This window comes from Malania oleifera, chromosome 1 (assembly GCF_029873635.1).
Source record: "Malania oleifera isolate guangnan ecotype guangnan chromosome 1, ASM2987363v1, whole genome shotgun sequence".
NCBI classification, from domain to species: domain Eukaryota; kingdom Viridiplantae; phylum Streptophyta; class Magnoliopsida; order Santalales; family Ximeniaceae; genus Malania; species Malania oleifera.
Genome location: NC_080417.1, coordinates 76,546,648 through 76,574,132, shown reverse-complemented (window position 1 = coordinate 76,574,132; position 27,485 = coordinate 76,546,648).

The window sequence follows — 27,485 nt, the reverse complement described above, 5'->3', positions numbered from 1 at the left end:
GTGCTGATACCTAGGGTCTATCTACGATCGTTTTGAGCATTCAAACACATCATGCAGATGCATGCAATATTACAGACCAAAGATAAAAAAATAAATGCATATACAAATTAAAAACAAATGTCTTCGTCTTTTTGCTCTTTCGACTTCATGGAATGCGCTTGATCGTATAGTCTTTAAGTCCTGCAAGCTTCCATCGTTGTTGCCTTATGTGTGTGTTAAATTAATGGACATGTTTACATGCTAAATACACACATAAGAAACATGTGCTTTGTCAGTATCAAAACGGGGATCGGACTCAAAAAGTCAACACACACAATTAATACAACTCATGTTCTGAAATCTATAAAACTGTATAATTTATACCATGTACCGTAATAAAAAAAATACTATAATTTACTAAAAATATTTCTGAATTTCCTAGCATAGAATATTTCCCTTACCTAATTGGCAGAGAGGCTCACCTCCAACTTTATCCTTACGCTCATGGCGTACTATCCCCAAAATCCTGAAATAATACATATATACATATTTCCAATAAATCAACTATATTTCCCCGAACCTACATACTCATAAATTTTCTGAATTATAATTTTCCTGGGCTCTTGAAAATATTCACTAGGACCTCAATCCATGGCTGCAAGGTCCTAAAAATACCCTATTCCTTAAAATATAATATCCTGATTTTACTTCACAAAACTCCAGTATACTTTCATATAATACAAAATCTAGGCTCAAATGAACTTGGTAATACGGGAGATACTCAAATAATCCACTTACGCTAGTTTTGGGATGGTTCCAAAACTTCTCAAATCAACATTTCGCTCCGGTTATGTTGTAGAGAATCTCCTCAAGATCACCATGGTAGCTTCTGATGGTCAAACCGGGGAGAGATAGAGCCGGAAACTCAGAGAAAAGTGAGAGAGTTCATTTTTATAGAGAGAGGGAAGATTTGTGGCCGAAATTCCCGCAGAAAATGATTTTTTAGCTTTATATAGAAAGCTTGTCCACATGGACTCGTCAACAAGACACATCACCTCATCGACGAGGTAGCGGAGGGATCTTGTCGATGAACACCGTCTCCTTGTCAATGAGTTTCAGACCCTAGAATAGGCCTCTCGGTAAGTTCTCGTCAACGACATGCACGCCCCCGTTGATGAGTCCAAGAGTCTGCTCGTCGACGAGCACTTCTACACTCATCGATAAGGCCCTACTGCTCCCTTAATAAAAATTCCTTTTCTATCCTTTCTTTTATTATTAATTACTATAATTCTTCGGGTCTCTACACACCTGGTAATGATATTGATATTTACCTGCGTCCGTTAATTAACGAGTTGAAAGAACTATGGGAAAAAGGAGTAGAGACATTCGATGTGGAAACCAGAACAACATTTTGGATGCATGTTGCACTATTGTGGATAATTAATGATTTCCCCGCTTACGGCAACCTATCGGGATGGAGCACAAAAGGTTACTTAGCATGCTTAGTGTGTAATAAGGATGCTGGGTCCTTATCCTTGAAGAATGGATGCAAGTTATTCTTTATATTTCATTGTCGTTTTCTACGACCTGGACATCCTTAGAGGACTCATGGTGTCAAAAGCTTTAATGGAAAACTAGAACAAAGGTTGCAGCTAAACTGACTAAGTGGGGAAGAGATGTTAAACTAGCTCGGGTTGATAGGAGATATGAAATTTGGGATACCATTGAACAATAGAAAAAGGAAACGTGCTGAGTGGGAGTTGAATTGGACAAAGAGAAGCATCTTCTTCGAGTTTCTATACTAGAAATATCTTCCACTCCGCCACAACTTAGATATCATGCACATCGAGAAGAACATTTGTGAGAATGTCATTTGTACATTGTTGGATATAAATGGGAAGACAAAGGACACTACAAATGCTCATCGGGATATGAAAGATATAACCTGAGTTGCATCTTTTTGGACAAATTTCTCATGTCATCAACTTATTACACATTTTCGAAGGATGAGAAGAATAATTTCTTCGAATGGTTGAAATCAGTGAAGTTCCCTGATGGATATGCATCGAACATAGCTCAATGCATAAGCATGAAGGAAGGGAAGATGTTAGGAATGAAAAGTCATGATTGTCATGTTTTCCTTCGTGGACACTTGCTTGAATATGTTCGCTCGGTTCTAATTGAGGTGGGGATCTTCTTCCAACAGTTGTGCACCAAAAAATTAAGCATAAACGCACTGCACGGTTAGAGGAGGACAATGTGATCATACTATGCAAGCTGGAGAAAATATTTATGCTAACATTCTTCGATGTGATGGTCCACCTAGCAGTCCATTTATTAAGGGAGGCCATAATTGGAGGACCAGTGCAATATCGTTGGATGTATCATATTGAGAGATAAATTATAAAGTCCTTCTACATTGTTCACATGATTTCCACCTTCTTCCTTTTTTTTTTTTTTTTTTTTTTTTTTTTTACAAGTCACAAATGTTATGTAAAATGCACAGGTTCTTGTCCACTTTGAAGGGGTATGTGCACAATAAGGCAAGGGATAAGGTTCAATCATTAAGGCATACGTTGACAGTGGATGTCTTGCATTTTTTTCAATGTACCTACATGATATTGACACAAGGTTCACTCAAGAGAAGAAAAATGTAGACATTCATGCTATTAATGCCAAAGATGAAGAGCCGAGGAGCTCTATATTTCGAGAAAATGTTTAGCTGTTTGGTGCACAAGTTTACGATTTCATTGATATCGATGACCTACGAAAGGCCCATTTTTACGTCCTCAATAATTGTGATGAAACTACTCCATATATCGAGTACATGATTCCAAACTCCTTACTCTGCATTGTATTTACATATGCATATATATATATATATATATATATATATATATGTGTGTGTGTGTGTGTGTGTGTGTGTATGTATATATACTTTGTTGACACTAACATGTACTATTGTTGCGTATAGTGAACATAAAGCTGAACTTCTAACCTAAAATGAAAGGAATGTTGACAAAAGACATAAGAAGGAATTTGTCAATTGGTTTGGGAGTTGTTTAAGTAACAAATTTTATGTGAGTTCAAAGCAATGTGCATTTTCAATATGAACAGTTTGTGAAATATAAACTCCTTTTAAATTAATAGATGAAATTCATGTATTACAATAAAGAACCAATGACAAATAAAGATTTGTACGCATTGGCATATGGCTCTGATCAACGAGTTAACCACTACAATGGTTGCATTGTCAATAGCTTATGATTTCATACAAAGTTCCTCAAAGTGCATAGAAGAACCAAGAATTGTGGGGTTGCGGTGCTAGGCATGGAAGGAGATGAGGACATTGACTACATTGGTGTATTGGATGACATTATAAAGCTTCACTATGAAGTGAACAAACTCGTCCACATGTTCAAGTGTACTTAGTGGGACATTAGCAATAAAAAAACTGGGATAAATGCGGATGCCTACTTTACCAGTGTCAATTTGAGCAAGACATGGTATCAAAATGACCCTTATGTGCTAGCGATACAGGCTAAACAAGTGTTCTACCTTAAAGAGACAAAATGGAAGGGTGAATGGCATGTGACCAAAAAAATGTCTCCCTGAAGTTTGTATGCTATTACAGAAGTTGCAGATACAGAGAAGAGTGTCATCGAGGATGCTTTCCAGGATGATGAGCCATCTGTCAGTGCAACATTGCAATCTGCTATCAATGTTGTTGAGGAATGAGTCAATCCTATACCATTAAGTAGGGTGGTGCCACGACAGAACTTGTATAGACTGCTGACATTGGAATTGACCCCGATGAAGACATTGTGTATTGCCCCATAAAATTAATATGCATGGAAGTGTAAAAAAAATAAAAAAAAATTAAAATTGAGATTAATTATTACTTAATTAATTAAGTAAACATTATTAAACTGAATTAATTAAATTACGTAATAGGATGGTTATATATATAATTATATATATATGATAAGTGATGTGTATATATATATATATATATATATATACTTACACATATATATATATGTAAGTAATGTAATAATATTAAAATAATATAACATTATCATTAAGCTTACTACTAGAATCTTCCTTAAGCAAGGAAGATTCAATTAGAAATCGAATCTGAGAATTGAGAACGTCCAGTGGCCGTATCCCCTACTTCATCTCTCTCCTCCGTCTTCTCTCTCTCTCTCTCTCCTCATTTTCATCAGCAAAATGGGTGCTGATCAAAAACAGAAGATACCACTGGGTTCCATTCTCCGCTACCGACATTCCTACTAGAGTGGATTTGTTATCGAACCGACATAAGCACCACTCCTAGGATAAGGAAAACCCTTTTTCTTTTCCAAAATTTTCCTTAAATCTTTGGCCAAATCGATGATCAGACACCGCCATGGGGTCCTAGCCTCGATCGTCGTCATTTTAATCGAAGTAGATTTTCAATTTGGGTTTCCTAGGCACCACTCCAAAGCTAGGGTAAGGTTTAGGGAATTAAGCAAATTTGCTGGTTTTTGGGATTTAATTATTTATTTGGAGTTTATAGGCCTAGGGAATGTTAAAATTGTATTTAATCTGGGGTTGAGTTGATTGAATTAGGATTTATGAATTCCGGGTTCATGTGAGTGCCACAGGCACAATTTTGGGATCCCTGCAGGCGTAGTTTCGGGAAAATAGGTAAGGGATTAAGTTAAGTCCGGATTTTTATTAAATATGAACTGATTAAAATGTTATTTATTTATTTATTTATAAGTTCAAAGATTATTTTGAAAATCAACCATTCAACAGGGATTTTACAAACTTATGATATATGGTATGGTATTTTGAAAAATATGAATGATGGAAAATCTGATTTATCTTACAAACTAAAAATACAGTGTTTTCTTGGTTGTCTCCTAGATCGTGTTTTAATATTGAAATTGTGTGGCAGGTGAATAAATTTATATGGTTTATTGTGTAACTGAATTTGGGAATGATTGTGAAATATATTGGAACTGTTGGTGAAACATACTGGAATTGCTTGTGAATCATACAAGGATTTGATATGATGGCTGTGAGCCAGGTTTTATATAATGGCCAAAGGTCAGGTTTTATTTGATGGCTGTGAGTCGGGTTTATTTGACGGTCGGGGGCCGGATTTTTATTTAATGGCAGTTTGAAATGGAATGATTTAAACTATAGTTTTTAATTACTTAAATTGCATGATATGCTTTAGGAACCTTAGAGACTAGTTGTTTTGTGCATGGTACCATTGCTAGTGATTAATTATTAGACCATGTGCGCCCACACTATTTTAGATAGAAGTGTAAGGTGGTCTCAGTCGATAGCCTGCGTGAGGATGAAGTAAGGGCATCGGGTCCACAACTTGGCTGTGGATGCCTACAGGTAGACTTGAAGAGGGATATTTTGACTTTATTTTGGGCTGATCACCTAGGCTTAGTTCAGCCTTCGGGCTGCACAACCCATACCATGGGGAAAGTAAATGGTGTTAGTCAAAGGGAGTGTCTTTTATACATATCTGTTGATTTATGTAAATGGTGTTAAATATTTGCCGAACTAGTTTATACTGTGGGAGGGAAAAAGGGCAATTTTTTTAATGGTGTATAATGAATATATATATTTACATACTATTTTCGGTTAATTGGAAAAGTGGTTATTTTCTGTATACACTAAAATTCATGCTAGTCACACACTAATTTTAACTTAGTCTTCCTTTTTGAGAAGTGTCTCACCCCAATATACAAATTATCTTTTTAGGAAACACCAGGGATAGTGTTTAGCAGGGCTAGAGGGCTTGAGCTAGTCATAAAGTCTATGTATGTAGTGTGTATGGACTGAGTTTTCCTTTTGTATAGTATTATGGGTTGTAATATGGATATTTGGAGACATTTATGTATAATAGTAATTAGAACTCTAGTAATGTGTTTGAAGAATGTATCACTTATTTCCACTACATTTATATTGAATATGGTATCAGGAACACAGATGTCACTTAAGTAGCACCCCGGGCCCTATGTGGCCACTCGGGGCGTTATAGTTGGTACAAGTTCCTAGGTTTGTTAGGTTCTGCAGACTTTGATGGTTGATAATTACCAGTGTATAGGCTGAGATAGGATAAGGATGAGAGTGGGTAGATTAGGTTGGGTTTTGGTCTAGAAGCTTAGAGGCATTGACGGTTTTCTGTGTTTTTCCTAGAATGACGATTTTAGGAAAACCATGGTTAATCCATCAATGGTTCATTTCTGGGTTGAGATATTGGAGCTCTAAAATTTAGGTTCGGACATTAGGGTGGTCAAGTATGTGTGTGGAGTCAATGTTATGTTGGAGACTAATACCTTGTCAGTTATGTGATAGAACTATTGGAATGAATCTTTAAACTAAGAATTCATACGTATTAGTAGTTTCTTTATTTCATACTTGCTTCAATTGTAATAAATGAGGAGTTTCTAAGTATTTTTCTATCCTATCTTTAGGATGGATCCCAGGGGAAAGGATGTTATGACCGAAAAGGATAATCATGTGGATACCTCCAGTGAGAACGATGCTGACGCCTTGGCAATCCTGCGAAGTATAGCATGGCAAGTTGGGAAGGAAATTTGGAGGGACTGCAGCAAGCAGGATCAGCCACAACTGATTTGGGATGCTTTTTTGATCAGTTTACTCGGACGAATCCACTAGCATTTTTAGGAGGAGTGAACCTGATTGCTTCTGAAGATTGGGTTCAGGAGATGTAGGAGCTGCTGGGTGTGCTGGAGTGCACAAAGGAGCAGAAGGTGTAGTTTTCCACTTTTAAACTGGTAGGGGAAGTGAAGAGGTGGTGGAAATCAGAAAAGATGATAGAAGAACAGCATCCAGGACATACATCTACTACCTGGAGTCATTTCAGGGAGGTCTTCTTCGACAGATACTTCCTTATTGCCACCCGAGAGGCTAAGGCAAAGGAGTTCCTGCATCTGACCCAGGGACCCATAACTGTATAGCAGTATGCGACCAGGTTTATGGAGCTATCCCGTTTTGCTTAGCATATGGTCCTAGATGAGCCAAAGAAGGCTCGGATGTTTAAGAGAGGTCTAAGGTAGGGAATACGCGCTCAGGTGGTGGCGTTGTTGACTCAGAGTTTCTCTAAACTGGTGGGCAGGGCCATGGTAGTTGAGGCTAGTATTCAAGAGGGGGAGAGAGTAGCAAACTAGAAGAAGAGGCCCTTGCCTCAAGGGTTTCAGACCAGCACTAGCTAGGGCTCATGGAAGCAGCCTAGTATTTTCTAAGGCTAGTGACAAGAGATGGGGTACCGAGGCCATCAGGGGGGTTCTTGTCGCATCCTATCTGTTCCAGATGCTATCAGAGGCATTAGGTTGAGTATAGGGTAGGACCAGCTGTCTGCTACTAGTGCGATGGGATAGGACATCTAGTGCTGGACTGCCGTGCGACATTGAACTACGCACCTCCACAACCTTAGTATCGAGGAGGTAACTAGGCACCCCGAGGTGGTCACCAGAGGGGCACCGCCTAGGCGTGGGTGCACTCACTTACGCCGGGAGATGCAGAGAATGCCGGCGACATGGTGATAAGTATTATTTCCTTTTTTTTGAATAGTGCTATTGTATTGTTTGATTTAGGTGCGACACACTCCTTTGTGTCTCGAGGATTTGTTAAATTATGCGGGACAGAGACTCAATTGTTAGATGCCAAGTTAGGGGTGGTCACACCAACGAGTTCAGTTGTTGTATGTAGTAAGGTGATCGGAGGCTACCTAGTGGAGACTCAGGGGAGGATGTTTCTTGCTAACTTGATTGTTTTTCACATGCATGGGTTCAACATCATTTTGGGAATGGATTGGCTAGCATCCAATTATACGAGCATTGACTGCCACAAGAAGGAGGTAGTGTTTAGACCTCCAGGGAAGCAAGAGTTCAAATTCATTGAGTTGTGTGTGCACTCTGCACCATAGATCCTTTCAGTTTTAGGCAAAGAGGTTGCTTCAAGATGGCTGCCGAGGGTATCTTACATTTGTGAAAGATGCACTGAAGGAGGAACTTGAGCTGGAGGATATCCCAATGATAAGGGAGTTTTTAGACATCTTTCCAGAGGACTTACTAGAATTGCCTTCTGATTGTGAGGTGGAGTTTGTCATCGAGTTGAATCCAGGGACAACACCAATTTCTAAGGCTCCATACAAAATGGCTCCGGCTGAACTAAAGGAGTTAAAGGAGCAGCTGTAGGAATTTCTGAATAAAGGTTTTGTCAGGCTGAGCATATCACCCTGGGGAGCACCGATGTTGTTTGTAAACCAAAAGGATGGGTTGATGAGGATGTGTATCGACTACAGGGAAATTAATAAGATGACAGTGAAAACCAAGTACCTGTTACCCTATATAAATGATTTGTTTGACCAGCTAAAGGGCATATAGCTTTTCTCTAAGACCAATCTGTGATTCGAGTGTCATCAGTTAACGGTGAAATCAGAGGATGTACCAAAGACGGCTTTTCATACCAGATATGGCCATTACGAATTCTTGGTTATGTCGTTCGGTTTGACAAATGCTCTGACGGAATTCATGGATTTGATGAACAGTGTAACGATCTGATTTTTCATGCCATCTTTTTCCACTTAAACATATATAGAAAATCTCCCCATATTATCTGCTAAAAACATCTAATGCCCCAAAGGAGCACTGAGGAAACTCTGTTCACATTACATTCCTAAGCACCGGTAAACATAAAAATGTAAACTATATTTACAATACCAGAAATCTAAAAAGTCCCAAAATACATTACAAAACTCCCAGTAACATCCATCAAAAACCCAGGGATCTACCCAAACAATCAACACCTAGGAAACACTTACCCTTCAAAAAGTGTAGCAGAAGAACCTCTCTACCTGCAAGCCTAATCTGCTCACCCAGTTGGATCACCTAAAAAATGTTAAGTCACTGGGATGAGACAACGCTCAATAAGAGAACATATGCTATCACTTGTGTGTGGCAATTGAGCTATATTTTTAATATACTGATATAATACTGAAACTGTAAAACTATTAGTCTATTATTTCGTATAGATTACATTTATCATAGTTTAAAATACAATTGCATATCTGAGTTTTCTAGCTACACATAATTCTAGTATTATAATAAATCTGTCGTTGTGCTATAAATCTATATATATATAGAAACAACTGTGATAATACCCTAGGAACTGAATGTCATGATTTAACCCCTCATGACAGGGTTATGCGACCCGTAGGCGGGACTTAACACTGGTTGGCCCACCGGGTAAGTCAATTTGAAACTCTACCAATCATCAATCTGGCCCATTGCAATCTCTCCAGGCATGATAACTAGTCTCTACCTCGTCAAACTGGCCTCCTCAACCCAGAATACTGGGGAGACTACAATCTCTCCAAAGACACGGTTCACAGAATCCACATATTGTCTAAGATATGTGGTTGCACTCTGATATGAAAATAGCAATAGTATCATGCTCTACTGTCTGAATCTGATTGAATATTTCCTCAGGGTCTGATACTTTTTAGTACTGATACTTATAATTATCTTACTGTATTTACCATGATTTTAAAATGACTATAACATTTTTAAACTGATCTGCATAATCTCAATTTCTGACTGAATAGTTGAATAACTGAGTGTTATGGTTCTCAAGTCATGACATTCGGAAAAATACTATAAATCATATTTTCTGAAAACTGCATATCGATATTTTTCTGCTAATATGTTGTAAAACATGATATTTGTACAACTGTATAAATACTATACTAAACTGTTATGAACTCATGCCACACAATTAAGTAATTAAAATCTCATGCTTTAAAGTCTGCATCTCCTAATATAATAATAATATTCTAGAAAAACTGAATAATAAACTTATATGTACATATTTTTCTAGTAAACTTTCTAAATTCCTAGCATAACATATTTCCCTTACTTATCTGACTAAGAGGCTGGCTTTCACTCAACTCTCGCACCCACGGTGTACCAACCCAAAAAAATCTGCATTTTCATATACAAATTCTCCAGTAAATTAATACACCCATATTTCCTGAGATTGCTTATTCATAATTTCTTGAACTATAATTTACCTAGGCTCCTGAACAGATACTTTCTAGGGTCTTCAACCCAGGACTATAGGAGCCCAAAACACTCTATTCCTGAAAATATAACACCCCAAATTTATTCCATAAAACATCAATATATTCTCATAGAATACAAAATTTGACCTCAAATAATACTGGTAATATTGAAAATACTTAAAAATCCACTTACCCAAATTTTAGGATGGTTCCCAAACAGCTCAAATTGAATTTTTGCTCTAGCTAGGTTGTAGAGAGTCTCTCCACAATCATCGTGGTAGCTTTTAATCGCCAAACCGGGGAGAATCGTAGCCAGAAATTTAGAAAGAAGTGAAAGAAACCCGTTTTCTAGAGAGAGAAAATGTGTGTGTGTGTGTGTGTGTGAGAGAGAGAGAGAGAGAGGAATTTTTCCTCTGAAAACTATTTTCTGCATATTTATAAGTGGCCTCGTCGATGAAAACGGTGTCCTCGTCGACAAAATGCAAGCCCTGAAAAACAGCCTCTTGGTAAATTCTTGTCAACGAGACACATGTCCACGTCCACGAGCCCAAGAAGACGATTCGTCGATGAACGCGGCTCCCTTTTGTGAAATTTCCCTTTTCTTTCCTTTTCTTATTATTTAATTACTATAAATTCTCTGAATTTCTGTATTCTCCCCTCCTTATAAAATTTCGTCCTCAAAATTTACTATCTGTACCATACACCAATATCTGAAGAAAATTGGCTACTTATTTTATTAATTACCCTCACTTGTGGTGGAGGAATACCGTGGTTACATTCAAGGTCCTGGGAGATTAGAAATATACTCATAAAAAAAATTCTCCCAAAAGCAAAACATTACCTATCCTATAATCCAAAATACAACCATATATGTATCGCTCCACACTAAACAAGCTTTGTCTTTGTCTAAACAACACTAATTAATACTATAATTCATTAAATAAGTGTGGGTACTTCTGCCTAATTTCTTCCTCAAACTCCCACAAAGCTTCTTATATAGCATGGTTTCTCCATAAAACTTTCACCAGTTAAATTTCCTTAGTGCGCAATTCATGTGTCTTTCGGTCTAAGATCTGTACTGGTGCTTCCTCATAAGCTAGTGAATCTTTAAGTTCTATATTTTCATAATTGATTATGTGGTACGGGTCTGGGATGTATTTCCTTAGCATGACAACATGGAAAACGTCATGTAGTCCAGAAAAAGTTAGTGGCATAGCTAGCCTATAGGCAACTGACCCCACTCTCTCAAGTATCTCAAAAGGGACAATATACCTAGGGCTTAGCTTGCCCTTCTTTCCAAACCTCATAACCTCTCTTAGAGGATCTACCTTCAAGAATACCTGATCCCCCATATCAAATTCTAACTACCAGCGGCGAGTGTCTACATAGCTCTTTTGCTGACTCTGAGCTGTACTAATTCTTTCTTTAATTAGTCGGACTTTATCATACGCCTGCTGCACTATTTTTGGACCCAAAACTGGCCTTTCACCTACCTCATCTCAGAAAAGAGGAGAATGACACCTCTTAACATAAAGCGCCTCGTAAGGTGCCATGCCGATGCTAGTCAGATAGCTGTTATTGTAGACAAACTTAACCAACGAAATAAAATGGGTCTAGCTATCCCCAAAATCCAGCACACATGCACGAAGCATATCCTCAAAAATATAGATCGTCCTCTCAGTCTAACCATCTGTCTGAGGATGAAAAGCGGTACTGAATGCTAGCTGTGTTCCTATAGCCTCCTAAAAACTTTTCCAAAATCGCGAAGTAAACCGGGGATCTCGGTCTAAGAGTATGGATACTGGCACACCATGGGCACAAACTATTTCTTGAACATATATTTCTTCCAATTTGTCCATGGAATAGCTAACTTTAATAAGGATGAAGTGAGCGGTCTTCATTAGACGATCAACGATCACCCAAATAGCATTCAACCCCTAACACACTGGTGGTAGCCTAGTAACAAAATCCATAGAGACGTGATCCCATTTCCATTCTGAAATGAAGAGTGGCTGCAATTACCCCGCGGGTCTCTAGTGCTCAGCCTTTATCTATTGGAACGTCAAGCACTACTTAACAAATTCAGCGATATCCTTCTTCATGTCGCTCCACCAAAAGAATTCTCGTAGATCCCGATACATTTTAGTACTACTTGGATGTACGATATATAAGGATATGTGTGTCTCCACCAATATAGTTCTCCTTATCTCGGCATCTGCAGGAACACATAGTCTAGTACGGAACCATAGGGCTCTATCATCTGGTATGATGAAATCCTCCTCCTGTCCATCTTGCACTTTCTCTACCAATTCCGCTAACTCTAGATCAAAATTTTGGTCAGCTTTAATCCTTTCTTGCAACATAGGCTGAATCACCAAGTTAGCAATGAATGATTGGTGATCATTCTCTATCAGCTCCATGTCTAATCTCTCTAAATTCATCAGAATAGAGTGCTAAATCTCCACTACTGATAATAATGCTCACTAACTTTTGGCTCAAAGCATCAGCCACCACGTTTACTTTCCCTTTTGAATTCATCTTGATTTCTTCTTTTGAATTTGTTTCTCCTGCTTAGTATCCTTGCTAGCTTTTTAGATATGAAGGCTTCTTCATCTTCATCCATTTCACTACTTGAGTTTTCTTTTAAGGCTTTAAAGGCTATTTTTTCTTGGGCTTTGGTTTTCCCACTCTTTTCCTTCATTGCCATTTCGTATGTGAGGAGAGAACCTATAAGCTCATCTAAGGATGTATTTTTCATATTTCTACCTTCTGTGATAGCAGTAGCCTTTGGTACCCACATGGAGGGAAGGTCTCATAGAATTTTTTTTTATCATCTCATAAGTAGTGTAAGTTTTTCATAGTGCATTTAAGGAATTGATTATGTGAGTGATCCTAATAAAAATATTAGTTATGGATTCATCCGGGTTCATCTTAAAGGCTTCATACTCGCTTGTGAGCATATCAACCCTATTATCCCTAACATCCATTGTTCCTTCATAAGTAACTTCTAGCTTATCCCATATTTCCTTAGTTGATTTGCAAGCCATTACTCGATTAAATTCATTAGCATCTAAAGCACAATATAGAGCATTCATAACACTAGAGTTTATTTGCAACATTTTATAATCTCTTTCAGTCATGTCTTTCTTTTCCTTTGGTATTTTCCATCTACTAATGTGGTAGGAATTAGATTACCATCCGTGATGACCTCCCAAGCTTTCCAATCCATGGTTTGAAGGTATATTTGCATTCTCTTTTTCCAAAATGTATAGTTTTGTCCACAAAAGATTGGTGGCCTAATAGAAGATTGTCCCTCTCCAAAGGGAGCTACGTCTAAGTTAGCCATTTAGATATTTTTATAGCTACTATTTAAGATTTGCTATAATCCTGCTCTGATACCAATTGAAATTAGGAATAGCTTCCCAAGAGGGGGGGTGAATTGGCTTCTAAAAAATTTCTTTTAATTCCTTTTTAGAATTCTTAAACTTATTTTATTTCTTTTAACCAATTTGTAACTGATTTGTTTAATTTGTTAAGCACTCAAGAGCTTAGTTTCTTTACTTAATTTTTAACCATACAAACATCCAATCATTCAACCAAACCAATCAACTGAAATTAGAAAGCAAACAAACAAGCCAATATACAACACTTATGTAATATAACAACTCAAGATGGTTGTTTGTTTATATTTTCCAAATTTGAACCCTGTAGTGAATGAGAATTTATGCTTGCTGATGTAAAGCCTTGTATAGATGAATCAAATCACTCTTTCCAAATATTTAGAACTCAAATAAACTCTTGATAAATTTATCTTTGGGATGTTAACCAAGTAACGTACTCCCGTAGGGTTTCCGCAAGATATAGTGTAACCAACGTACTCCCTTTCGGTATTTGCAACCCAAATCAAAATTAAACCTTAAGTTTGTTTGATTTCCAAATATTACGCAGTATATATGATTATCAAATAAACCATCCACGCAATTTAAATATGTTGAAAATAAAGAGTAACGGAAAGGGAGAATGAGACGGAGATTTTTACGAGGTTCGGCTTATACCCAGCCTACATTCTCGCCTTTGGAAAACCACCAAAGGATTCACTAAACCTGTTCCGTTGAAGGGTGGAACAAAACCTGATTACAAGCGATACCCAACGCTCAAACACTCCTTCACTAGGCTAGAGCCCGCCTCCCCAAACGATGTCCTCTCGTTCGGTCACTTCTTTAGGTTAGAGCCCGCCTCTCTAAGCAATATCCCCTTGCTTAGTCAATGATCCAAACAATCCTTGGAACCTTAAAAAACTACAAGAAACACAAGATAAGATCTGCGTACAAGTATACTCTCTCAAATAGCAAGTTAGTACAATTTCAGCACTATATACTTGAATGTAAAATATCAATATGAAATAGAATGAAGCTCAAGTGTAGAATTCATCAATATCCTTCTTAGAAGATTATTAGCAATAGGAATTCAAAGGAGGAAGGATTAGCACTTCAGAATATCTCAGCAAAAGGGATTTGCAATGAGTGAGCAAGAGAGCTTTGGAAGAACAAGAGTGCTTTCAGCTTTACAAACAAAATTTTCAATTCTTAGACGTATTTTGATTTGCAAAACCATGTATTTATAGGCTTTCAAACTAGTTTCCTTGTTGCAAAAGTTTCCTTAAAGAGTTTCCCAAGATATTAGAAAATTTGGGGTTCAAACGGCTATAATTTAAAAAATAAGATTTTTAAAATTTTGCCCGTTGAACAGTGTTCAGACGTCTGAGGATTTGAGGTCAAACGTCTGAAGTTCCTGAAACCCCTTTAAAATAGAACTAGATAAAGGGTCAGATGTCTTAAGTCAGGGTTCAGATGTCTGAGGCTCCAGGTTCAGATGTCTGAAGTCGCGAGTTCAGACGTCTGAATTGCTACTGCCTCTTTCTGTCTTGGTTCATAAAATCTTCAGACGTCTGCACTTAATATTCAGATGTCTGAAGTAATTCTTCAGATGTCTGAACATGAAGTTCAGTCATCTGAAGTTGTCATTTCAGTCATCTGAACTTCTAAAAACCAGTTTTAAAAAATATTTTTTTTTGAAAACTGATTTGCTCTCTTATGACTTTTACAAAACTTATTTCAAAAATATTCAATGGGTCTTTTAAGTTCTTATAATCTCTTGAAGAAGCTTCAAAACATATTTCAAATGATATTTTAAACATTAAAGCACTTATATGAGACTTCTAAGATATTAACATTCTAAGTTCTTGAGTCTTCATGCTTTGTCCTTGGATTGAGTCCATCTTTTCTTCAAGCTTCCATATTCTTTGAGCTTTCTCACTATGCCTTTCTTTGGCTCTTTGAACTTTAATATGCCTTGGCTTTCAACAACTCATTCATGTCCTCATATTCTTCAAGGTTTCATATATCATCTTTAAATCCATGCTTTGACTCATTTAAGCTTCATTTGATCCTTGTGAGCACTTTCACCTTACTTTTTCATATATGAGCCCTAAAATAACATTACTCACACAAATATGTTAAATTCCACTTGTTTGTTAGCATCAAAACAAGATAAGAATATTTTAAGCCTTGTCAGGCCAACAATGCATATGATAGTTTTTCTCATATTCTTTAAGCTGCATAGAAGCATATGCAATAACCCTGCCATGCTGCATCAATACGCACTCAAGTCCTTTTAGGGACGCATCACTGTATATCACGAACCCATCCTCTTCTAATGGAATGGCTAACACGGGGCGGTGACCAAATACTGCTTCAAGTCCTGAAAGCTTTGTTCATAGTCATTGGTCCATTCAAACCTCACATTTTTCCTCGTAAGTCACGTTAGTGGACCCGATAATCTAGAGAAACCATTAACAAAGCGTCGGTAGTAGCTTGCCAAACCCAAAAAACTTCTAACCTCTTGGATATTCCCTGGTCTCACCCAACTCATCACTGCCTCTATCTTACTTGAGTCAACAGATATGCCAACCCTAGAGATCACATGGCTAAGAAACAAAACCTATCTCAGCCAAAATTCACATTTCTTAAATTTTACGTACCACTTCCTTTCTCTCATTGTCTACAACACCACCCTGAAATGATGCTTGTGCTCCTCAAAACTCTTCGAGTAGACCAGTATATCATCTATAAATCTACAACGAATTGATTCAAAAACTGATAGAACACACGATTTATTAAATCCATAAATATTGTTGTTATGTTAGTCAACCCAAATGGCATCACTAGAAACTCATAATGCCCATATCTAGTTCAGAATGTCGTTTTAAAAATTTCTTTTGACCTAACTTTCACCTAATGGTAACCCAACCGAAGGTCAATTTTAGAATAGACCTGGATCCCCTGAAGCTGATCAAACAAATCGTTGATCCTAAGAAGAGGATATTTATTCTTGACTATCAGTTTATTTATTTCCCTATAATCTATGCACATCCTTATGGTCTCATATTTCTTCTTCACGAATAGAACTGGTGCTCCCCAGGGCAACACACTGGATCTGATAAATACTTTATCCAGTAATTCTTGCAATTGATCTTTTAGTTCCTTTAACTCGATTGGAACCATTTGGTAAGGTGCTTTAGATACTGATGTTGACCCTGGTAGAAGATCCATAGTGATTTCAATTTCACGGTCTAGTGGTAAACCAAGTAATTCTTCTAGAAAAACTTCTGAGAATTCTCTAACCACATGAATATCGACTTGTTTCATTTCTTCTTTTGGAATTTCTTTTATGTAGGCAACAAATCCCTAGCAACCATCTTAAATTAGTTTTCTCACCTGAATAGCTGACACAAGCTATGACGAAGCGCGAACAGGTGAACCAATAAATTTGTATTCTTGCTCATTAGGAGGTCTAAAAATTACTTCTTTCAAATGACAATCAATACTCGCATTATTAACTGCCAACCAATCCATACCCAAAATTACATCAAACCTTTGCATGTCCAATATCACAATATCAACTGGCAATATTTTTCCCTGAATGGCCACTGGAAAATCCCTAAGTACGTTCCTACACTTCACCACTAATCCGGTCGACATAGCTACAGCCAACTCGACATCTAACAACTGTGCCACATGCCCAGTCAATTTAGCATACCCCAATGAAATAAAAGAATGGGTGGCACCTGTGTCAAACAAAACAACAGATTTATACGAAAAGTGGTAAAGGTACTTGTAACTACGTATCCAGCTACCTTGGCGTCACCTAGCATCAATGCATAGACCCTCGCCGATGCAATGTTCCTTTGTTGGCCTCCATGGGGCACCTGATAACCACTCCGAAATGGTCTAGAAGCTGGTGCCTAGGCTAGCAATCCCTAACATGACTAAGACCTGTGCTCAAGTCTCCCACAATGATAACAGGCATTCTCTCCCATCCTACATTCACCTGGATGCCTCTAGCCACATCTGGGACAAGTAGGAATAGTCTGTCCACCCTAAGAACCACTACGCCCCATCATCCGTCCTTGACTTCCTCAATATCGGCCTCCCCTCCATGGCCCCTGGCTAAAACCCGCATGGACATCCTGAGGCGTGGGCCTCTTCCTCTGACTCTAAGCTGCGGCACCCCTCTGCATGCCACTCTCAATAATAGCAGCTCTGTCCACCACCTCCGCGAATGTCTGAACCCAAAAATCGATGACCTGCTCAAACAAATTCTGCCTCAGACCTTCCTCAAATTTCCTTGCTTTCTTCTCTTCTCTAGTGCCAAGTGTGGGGAAAATCAAGACAACTCAATAAATTGTGTTGCATACTATGATACTGTCATCTACCCCTGAGTTAAATGCAAGAATTTTGCTGCCTTCGCACTCCAAATAATAGCAGGGAAATATCTCTCGAAGAACAGCTCCTTGAGCCGACTCCATGTCACTGGCATGGGATCAGGCCTATGCTCCTCAATCAGCTTTGTTGATCTCTTGCAACGTTTTGCCTCCCCTATCAATTTAAACAACGCAAATGACACCTTCTGTTCATCTATACTTAAAAGCACCACTAATATCTCCTCAACGTCCTGAACCCAATTTTCAGTCACAATCAGGTCAACTCCTCCAGCAAAAGATGGGGACTTCATCCACATAAACTGCTCGATTGTGCAGCCACACTCTCCCGAGCTCCTAGCCATCTCAGCCATCACTTGTTGGGTGATGCTGCGCAGTACTGCATCAGAATCTCTACCCCCCATGCTAGAAGGCTCTGCTCCATCACCCCCAGCATTTGTACCACTGCTCCTTGGGTCCATCCTGAAAAGATGAAGAACATAATATAAGGACCCTATCTCCTTTACCGATCTAATTTATTTAGTCTACTTGAAATCTCATATTCACTATTAACTACACTCCCTAGTCCTAACTCAAAATTCAATCCTGCAAACTAGACACACGACTCATCAATAGTTTACTATGGCTTTCCTGTAATCGTTATCCCAGGAAAGACACAGAAACCACTCCGAAAATCCTATACCCAGACCATAGAACAAAGCCTCAAATCATTTTCCTATATTCTGGTATTGTTTCTGTTGCACTCTAAGGTCTACAAAACCTAGCAACTTAGGCTTTGATACTAAATTGTAACAATATGATTTTTCATGCCATTTTTTTCCACTTAAACATATATAGCAAATCTCCTCATATTATCTGCTAAAAACATCTCAGGCCCCAAAGGAGCACTGAGGAAACTCTGTTCACATTACATTCCTAAGCAGCGGTAAACATAAAATTGTAAACTATATTTACAATACCAAAAATCTAAAAAGTCTCAAAATATACATTACAAAACTTCCAGTGACATCCATTAAAACCCTGGGATCTACCCAAACAACCAACACCCAGGAAACACTCACCCTTCAAAAAGGGTAGCACAAGAACCTCTCTACCTATGAGTCTGATCTGCTCGCCCGGCTGGATCACTTGAAAAATGTTAAGTCACTAGGATGAGACAACGCTCAGTAAAAGAAGATATGCTATCACTAGTGTGTGGCAATTGAGTTACATTTTTAATATACTGATATAATACTGAAACTGTAAAACTGTTAGTCTAGTATACCATACAGATTACATTTATCATAGTTTAAAATACAATTGTATATCTGAGTTTTCTAGTTACACATAATTCTAGTATTATAATAAATCTACTATTGTACTGTAAATTTGTATATATAGAAACAACTGTGATAATACCCTGGGAACTGAATGTCATGACTTAACCCCTCATGACAGGGTTGTGCAGCCCATAGGTGAGACTTAACACTGGTTGACCCACCAGGTAAGTCAATCTGAAACTCTACCAATCATCAATCTAGCCCACTGCAATCTCTCCAGGCATGATAATGAGTCTTTACCTCGTCAAACTGGCCTCCTCAACCTAGAATACTTAGGAGACTACAATCTCTCCATAGACATGATTGACGAAATCCACATACAATCTAAGATATGTGGTTGCACTCTGATCTGAAAATAGCAACGGTACCATGCTCTGCTGTCTGAATCTGACTGAATATCTCCTCAGGGTCTAATACTATTTAGTACTGATACTTATAATTATCTTACTGTTTTTACCATGATTTTGAAACGACCATAACATTTTTAAATTGATCTACATAATCTGAGTTTCTAACTAAATAACTAAGTGTTATGGTTCTCAAATCATGGCATTCTGAAAATTACTATAAATCATATTTTTTGAAAACTGCATATTGATATTTTCTGCTAGTATACTGTAAAACATGATATTTGTAAAACTATATAAATACTATACTAAACTGTTTTGAACTCATGCCACACAATTAAGTAATTAAAATCCTATGCTCCAAAGTCTGCATCTCCTAATATAATAATAATATTCTGGAAAAACTGAATAATAAACTGATATATACATAATTTTCTAGTAAACTTTCTAAAATTCCTAACATAGCATATTTCCCTTACTTATCTAACTGAGAGGCTGGCTTCCACTCAACTCTTGCACCCATGATGTACCAACCCTAAAAACTTGCATTTTCATAAACAAATTCTCCAATAAATCAATACACTCATATTTCCTGAGATTGCCTACTTATAATTTCTTAAACTATAATTTACCTGGGCTCCCAAACAGATACTTGCTGGGGTTTTCAACCCATGACAATAGGGTGCCAAAACACCATATGCCTGAAAATATGACACCCCAAATTTATTCCATAAAACATCAATATATTCTCATAGAATACAAAATATGACCCCAAATAATACTGGTAATACTGAAAATACCTAAAAATCCATTTACCCAAATTTTAGGACGGTTCCCAAACTACTCAAATTGAAATTCTGCTCTAGCTAGGTTTTAGAAAATCTCCCCAGGATCACCGTGGTAGCTTCTGATTGTCGAACCGGGGAGAATCAAAACCAGAAATTTAGAGAAAAGTGAGAGAAAATCGTTTTCTAGAAAGAGAAAATGAGAGAGAGAGAGAGAGAGAGAGAGAGAGAGAGAGAGAGAGAGAACTTTTTCGCCTAAAAACTGTTTTCTGCATATTTATAAGTTGGTGGCCATGTGACCTCGTTGACGAGCCACGCTGGCTCATTGACGAGTCCATGAAGGCGGTTCATCGACAAAGACGGTGTCCTCGTCAACGAAATGGAGGCCCTAAAAAATAGCCTCTCAGTAAATTCTCGTCAACGAGACCCTATCCCTTTTTGTGAAATTTCCTTTTTCTTTCCTTTTCTTATTATTTAATTACTATAAATTCTCCAGGTCTCTACAAACAGGGTATTCCATGAATACTTAGATCAGTTCATGGTGGTGTTGATCGATGACATCCTGATTTATTCGAGGAGTCCTACAGAGCGTGAAGCTTATTTAAAACTAGTGCTTCAGGTACTCAGAGAGAAGAAGCTATTTGCTAAATTTAAGAAATATGAGTTCTGGCTAGAATAAATTGAATTTCTGGGACATGTAGTTTCTAGGGAAGGAGTTTTAGTGGACCTAGGCAAAGTGGAAGCAGCAGTTGATTGGGCAAGACCGAAGAACGTGCACGTCATTAGGAGTTTCTTGGGTCTGGCAAGATACTATCGCTCATTCGTTGAGGGGTTTTTTAGGCTATCAGGTCCTGTGATGCAGCTTACGAAAAAGAACAAGAAGTTTGAGTGGACTGGTGAATGCGAGCAGAGTTTTCAAGAATTGAAGCAACGACTAGTCATTGCCTTGGTGTTGACCATTTGGTCAGGAAAGGGTGGATTTGTGATCTATAGTAACGCATCTCAGAAAGGACTCGGGTGTGTTTTAATGAAGTAAGGGAAGGTTATTGCATATGCTTCTCACCAACTCAAGGAGTAGGAGAAGAATTATCCGACGCAGGACTTGGAGCTGGCAGCTATAGTTTTTGCATTAAAGATCTGGAGGAACTACCTATATGGTAAAAAATGCGAGATCTTTACTGATCATAAGAGCCTTAAATACCTTTTCACCTGAAAGGAATTGAACATAAGGCGGAGAATATGACTTGAGTTGATAAAAAACTATGACTGTACCATTAGTTACCACCTAGGAAAGGCTAATGGGGTAGCTGATGCTTTGAGTCGGAAGTCAATGGATGCGTCAGTTTCAGCGGTTGTTGTACAACATCAAATCAGGATGGACCTGGAGAGGTTAGGTGTAGAGTTAGTGGGTAGGGAGGCGATCATGACTAGTTTGATCATTCAGCCAACCTTACAGGAGAAAATTAAAGCCGTCCAGATGAAAGACGCAGAGTTAATAAAAATTATGGAGAATGTACGGAGTGAGCAATAGATGGACTTCAATGTCTCTGAGGAGGGAGTTCTCATATTTCACACCAAGTTGTGTGCATCTAACGATTCGAAGATTAAAAAGAAGATTCTGAAGAAGGCTCATCGCTCTCTCTATACTGTTCATCAAGGGAGCACAAAGATGTATAGAGATCTACGAGAATCTTTCTGGTGGAGTAATATGAAGAGGGAGATTGCCAAATTCGTGGAACAGTGCCTGACATGTCAGCAGGTAAAAGTAGAGCACTAGAGGTCAGTGAGACCACTTCAGCCACTTGATATCCCTAAGTGGAAGTGGAAGCATATCTCGAGGGACTTCATATTGGGGTTGCCTTCAGTGGTGCATGGAAAGAATGCTATCTGGGTTATAGTGGATTGGTTGACAAAGACTACGCACTTTGTTCCAATTAGAGTCAGTTATTCTATGAATAGGCTGGTAGAGCTTTATGTGCAGGAGATTGTACGACTTTATGGCATCTCAATTTCTATTATTTCACATCGAGATCCATGGTTCACCTCTCGGTTCTGGAAGAGTTTGTAGGATGCCTTGGGATCTCAACTCACTTTTAGTGCTATGTTTCACCTGAAAACGGATGGGCAGTTCGAGAGGACCATTTAGATTCTAGAGGATATGCTACAGGCATGTGTACTGGATTTTGGGGATAGTTGGATTCTGTATCTACCGCTCATTGAGTTTACAAATAATAATAGTTATCAAACCAATATTGAGATGACACCATATGAGGCTTTGTATGGTCACCGGTGCTGATCTCCGTTATATTGGGATGAGGTAGGCAAGCAGTAGATTTTGGGGCTAGAACTAGTTCAACAAATCTTTACAAAGGTCAAGCTTATTAGGGAGAGGATTAAAGCAGCACAAAGTCAGCAGAATAACTATGCGGATACTCACCGACAGGAGCTGGAGTTTGAGATTGGTGATATGGTATTTTTTAGAATTACTTTGATGAAAGGAGTGATGAGGTTTGGGAAGAAAGGCAAGTTGAGTCCTAGGTACATTGGGCCCTTCGAGATTCTGGAAATGATTGGTCCAATTGCCTATCGAATGGTGTTACCCCCAATGTTATCTAGGGTTTATAATGTTTTCCACGTATCAGTGCTGAGGAAGTACATGCTAGATCCTTAGCACGTGATAAGTTATAAGCATTTGGAGATCAGAGATTCTCTGGTATACGAGGAGGTACCAATTAAGATTCTAGATCTAAAAATATAGGAACTGCCAACTAAGGATATACCGTTAGTGAAGGTGTTGTGGCGTAATCATGCAATTGAGGAGGCTTCTTGGGAATTAGAGACAAAAATATGCCAGAATTACCCACAGATTTTCAGAGAAGTTTTGCGATACCCCGTGGAAGAAAGGCTCGAAAAGGATTTGATGTTACTACCCATGTCAACAAGATGCACCTTTCTTTTCGTGAGCCTTCGCATAAGAACTCCATGGTTAAACGTGCTTGACTTGGAGTAATCTTGGGATGGGTGATCTTCTGTGAAGTTTTCTTAGGAAGTGTGTGAGTGAGGATAAAACACACTGAAAAGGACATGTGTTAGTCTGTGGGGCCAGTCATTAGTCTGATAAGGCTGCTCCCTATTTTCTAACCAGGTGGAGGAGGAGATGTGCAGTGCTCCCTAGCAGGCCCAAGTTTGAGTGTTACAAAATGGTATCAGAGCGATTACTCAACCGGAAGTGTGATGAGATTCACATCTCCTGGGTTTGGAAATGTGGGTTTGCAACGAAGACGTTGCATTCTATAAGTAGGGGAGAATGTGATACCTTGTGAAAGAAAGGCTTGAAAAGGATTTGATGTTACTACCCATATCAACAAGGTGCACCTTTCTTTTCGGGAGCCTTCCTATAAGATCTCCATAGTTAAGCGTACTTGGCTTGGAGTAATCTTGGGATGGGTGACCTTCTGGGATGTTTTCTCATGAAGTGTGTGAGTGAGGACAAAACACACTGAAAATGACACGTGTTGGTCTGTGGGGCTAGTCATTAGTCCAATAAGACTCGCCCCCTATTATCTGGTCCAAGTGGAAGAGGAGAGACGTAGTGCTTTTGGCAAACCCAGGTTGGGGCATTACAAGTTTAATGCTAGACAGGTCACTATGGTGGTACAGGTAAGTGTTGGTTTGGTTTGTAGGTTAGGTAAGTTAGATTTGGTTAGTTTTATCAGTTAGTTGCAGTTCAGTATATGAATGTTCTTTGGGAGAGTTTTGTTTGATATTGTAATCTCTCAAGACATTGTGTGTAACCACGATATTCCTCTACCATAAGTGAGGGTATTTAATAAACTTGGGACGGGGCCGCTATGTGGATGGTTATCGACTCTTCTATTGAAATGGATCATGAGTTAAGGACGTGATCGGTAATAGTTAGCGAATTTCAAGGATGAAATTCCTATAAGGAGGGGAGAATGTAACGTCCCATAAAATTAATATGCATGGAAGTGTAAAAAAAATAAAAAAATAAAAAAATAAAATAAAATAAAAATTTAAATTCACATTAATTATTACTTAATTAATTAATTAAACATTATTACACTGAATTAATTCAATTAAGTAATAGGATGGTGTTATATATATATATATATATATATATATAAGTAATGTAATAATATTAAAATAATATAATATTATCATTAAGCTAACTACTTGAATCTTCCTGAAGCAAGGAAGATTCAATTAGAAATTGAATCTGAGAATTAAGAACCTCTAGTGGTCATCTCTCCGGCTCTGTATCTCTCCTCCGTCTTCTCTCTCTCTCTTTCTCTCTCCTTGATTTCGTCAGTCAAATGGGTGCCGATTGAAAAAAGAAAGATACCACTAGATTCCATTCTCCGCCACTGACATTCCTACCGAAATGGATTTGTCGTAGTAGGCACCACTCCTAGGGTAAGGTAAACCTTTTTCCTTTCCTCAATTTTTCCTTAAATCTTTAGCCAAATCGGTGATCGGACACCACCACGGAGTCCTAGCCTCAATCGTTGTCATTTTAATCGGAATGGATTTTCAATGTGGGTTTCCTAGGCACCACTCCAAAACTAGTGCAAGGTTTAGGGAATTAAGCAAATTTGCTGTTTTTGAGAATTTAATTATTTATTCAGAGTTTATAGGCCTGGGGAATGTTAAAATTGTATTTTATCTAGGGTTGAGTTGATTAAATTAGGATTTATAAATTCAGGGTTCGTGTGAGCGCTGCAGGTGTAGTTTTGGGATCCCTATAGGGCGTAACTTCGGGAAAATAGGTAAGGGGATTAAGTTAAGTCGGGATTCTTATTAAATGTGAACTGATTAAACCGTTATACATTTATTTATTTATGAGTTCAAAGATTATTTTGAAAACCAACCGTTCAACAGGGATTTTACAAACCTAAGATATATGGTACGGTATTTTGAATAATATGAATGGTGGAAATTTTGATTTATCTTACAAACTAAAAATACAGTGTTTTCTTGGTTGTCTCCTAGATCATGTTTGAATACTGAAATTGTGTGGCAAGTGAATAAATTTATATGATTTATCGTGTAATTGAATTTGGGAATGATTGTGAAATATACTTGAACTGTTGGTGAAACATACTGGAATTGCTTGTGAATAATACAGGGATTTGATATGATGGTTGTGAGCCGGGTTTTATATGATGGTCGGGGGCCAGGTTTTATTTGACGGATGTGAGCCAGGTTTTTTTGACGATCGGGGGCCAAATTTTTATTTAATGGTAGTTTGAAATGAAATGATTTAAACTATAGTTTTTAATTACTTAAATTGCATTATATGCTTTAGGATCCCTGGGGACTAGTTGTTTTGTGAGCACAGTACTGTTGCTAGTGATTGATTATTAGACCATGCGCGCCCACACTATTCTAGATAGAAGTATAGGGTGGTCTCAGTCAATAGCCTGCGTGAGGATGAAGTAAGGGCATCAGGTCTGCAGCTTGGCTGTGGATGCTTGTAAGCGGACTTGTAGAGGGATATTTTGATTTTGTTTTGGGCTTATCACCTAGGCTTAGTATAGCTTTCGAACCACACAACTCGTACCATGGGGGAAGTAAATGGTGTTAGTCACACGGAGTGTCTTTTATGCATATATGTTGATTTATGTAAATGGTGTTAAATATTTACTAAACTGGTTTATACTGTGGGAGGGAAAAAAGGCATTTTTTTAATGTTATATAATGAATATATATATTTACATACTATTTTCGGTTAAATGGAAAACTGGTTATTTTATGTATACACTAAAATTCATGCTGGCCACACACTGATTTTAACTTAGTCTTCCTTACTAAGAAGTGTCTCACCCCAATATGCAAATCATCTTTTTAGGAAACACTAGGGATCGTGTTTAGCGGGGCTAGAGGGATCGAGCTAGTCGTAAAGTCTATATATGTGGTGTGTATGGATTGAGTTTTCTTTTTGCACAGTATTATGGGTTGTAATATGGATATTTGGAGACAGTTATGTATAATAGTAATTAGAACTCTGGTAATGTGTTTGGAGAATGTATCACTTATTTTTTCTGCATTTAAATTGAATATGGTATCAAGAACACAGACGTCACTTAAGTAGCCCCTCGAGCCCGACATGGCGGGTCGGGGTGTTACACATAGACTTCATCGACAATGATGAAACTGATGGGGAAGATGAAACTCTGTTCAAGTCCTATAGTGAAGAGGAAGACATATTAGAAAGTGAGAATGATACCAATATTGAGGACATATAGGGGGTAAGCATGTTATGTCGTCACCATGTATGTGACATGTGTAAATAACTGAAAATATATTTATTATGCCTCCATCTAATATCAAATCATGTTATAAAAATGGCACCAGGAGGTCATCGTCGTCATCGTCGAGTTACGTCTAGGCTCTCAGCTAGATCATCCCTCGAGGATGGTCTGATGTCCTTGAGAATGGCGGAGGACGTCAGTCCTCATGCAGCACCATCTGAACCCTTGGGACCCTTGCCCGAGGATGTTGATCCATTAGCAAGGCATCACACCTAGGGTCAATTGCCCATCATGATGAGCAGCGTTGGTAAGTTTGCAAGTATTTGATTTAGAATAATATATTTATGGTCGTACATGTTAATGATAACGATATTGTTCAAAATTAACTCTTCTTACAGCATCGACATCGGGGACATAGATGACAAGGTCAGGCCGTGGTGTAGCAAAGAACACAGTCATGAAAAAACAAATGGAGAGGAATGGGGGGCAGCGGATCCGGATCAATATTCCTCCAGGATTCACGACCCCACTAAACGATTGGTGCACAAGTTGGACATACTAGATTAGCATTATATACTGACAATATGCTCCAGTTACCTCCTTCAGATGGCCAAATATGATAGAGGCGCAGCGCTTGGTTCTATAGGAGCACATCTTGGTAAGTAACTCTAAACCATTTCTTTCACTTTTAATATACTACACAATTAACTGTCTAACATTCTATATGTATTTCATATGCATGTAAAGTTTGATATGGACATTTTCAGTGTCGACCATGTCAAAAAGGTGGTGAACACTCATATGCGCACTCGGTTCAAGAGTTTTCGTATTGAAATGCACAAGAATTTTAGGGCGATGGGAGATTAGGCAGAGGCTCACCCATTCGATATGATCTCTCTTGATGATT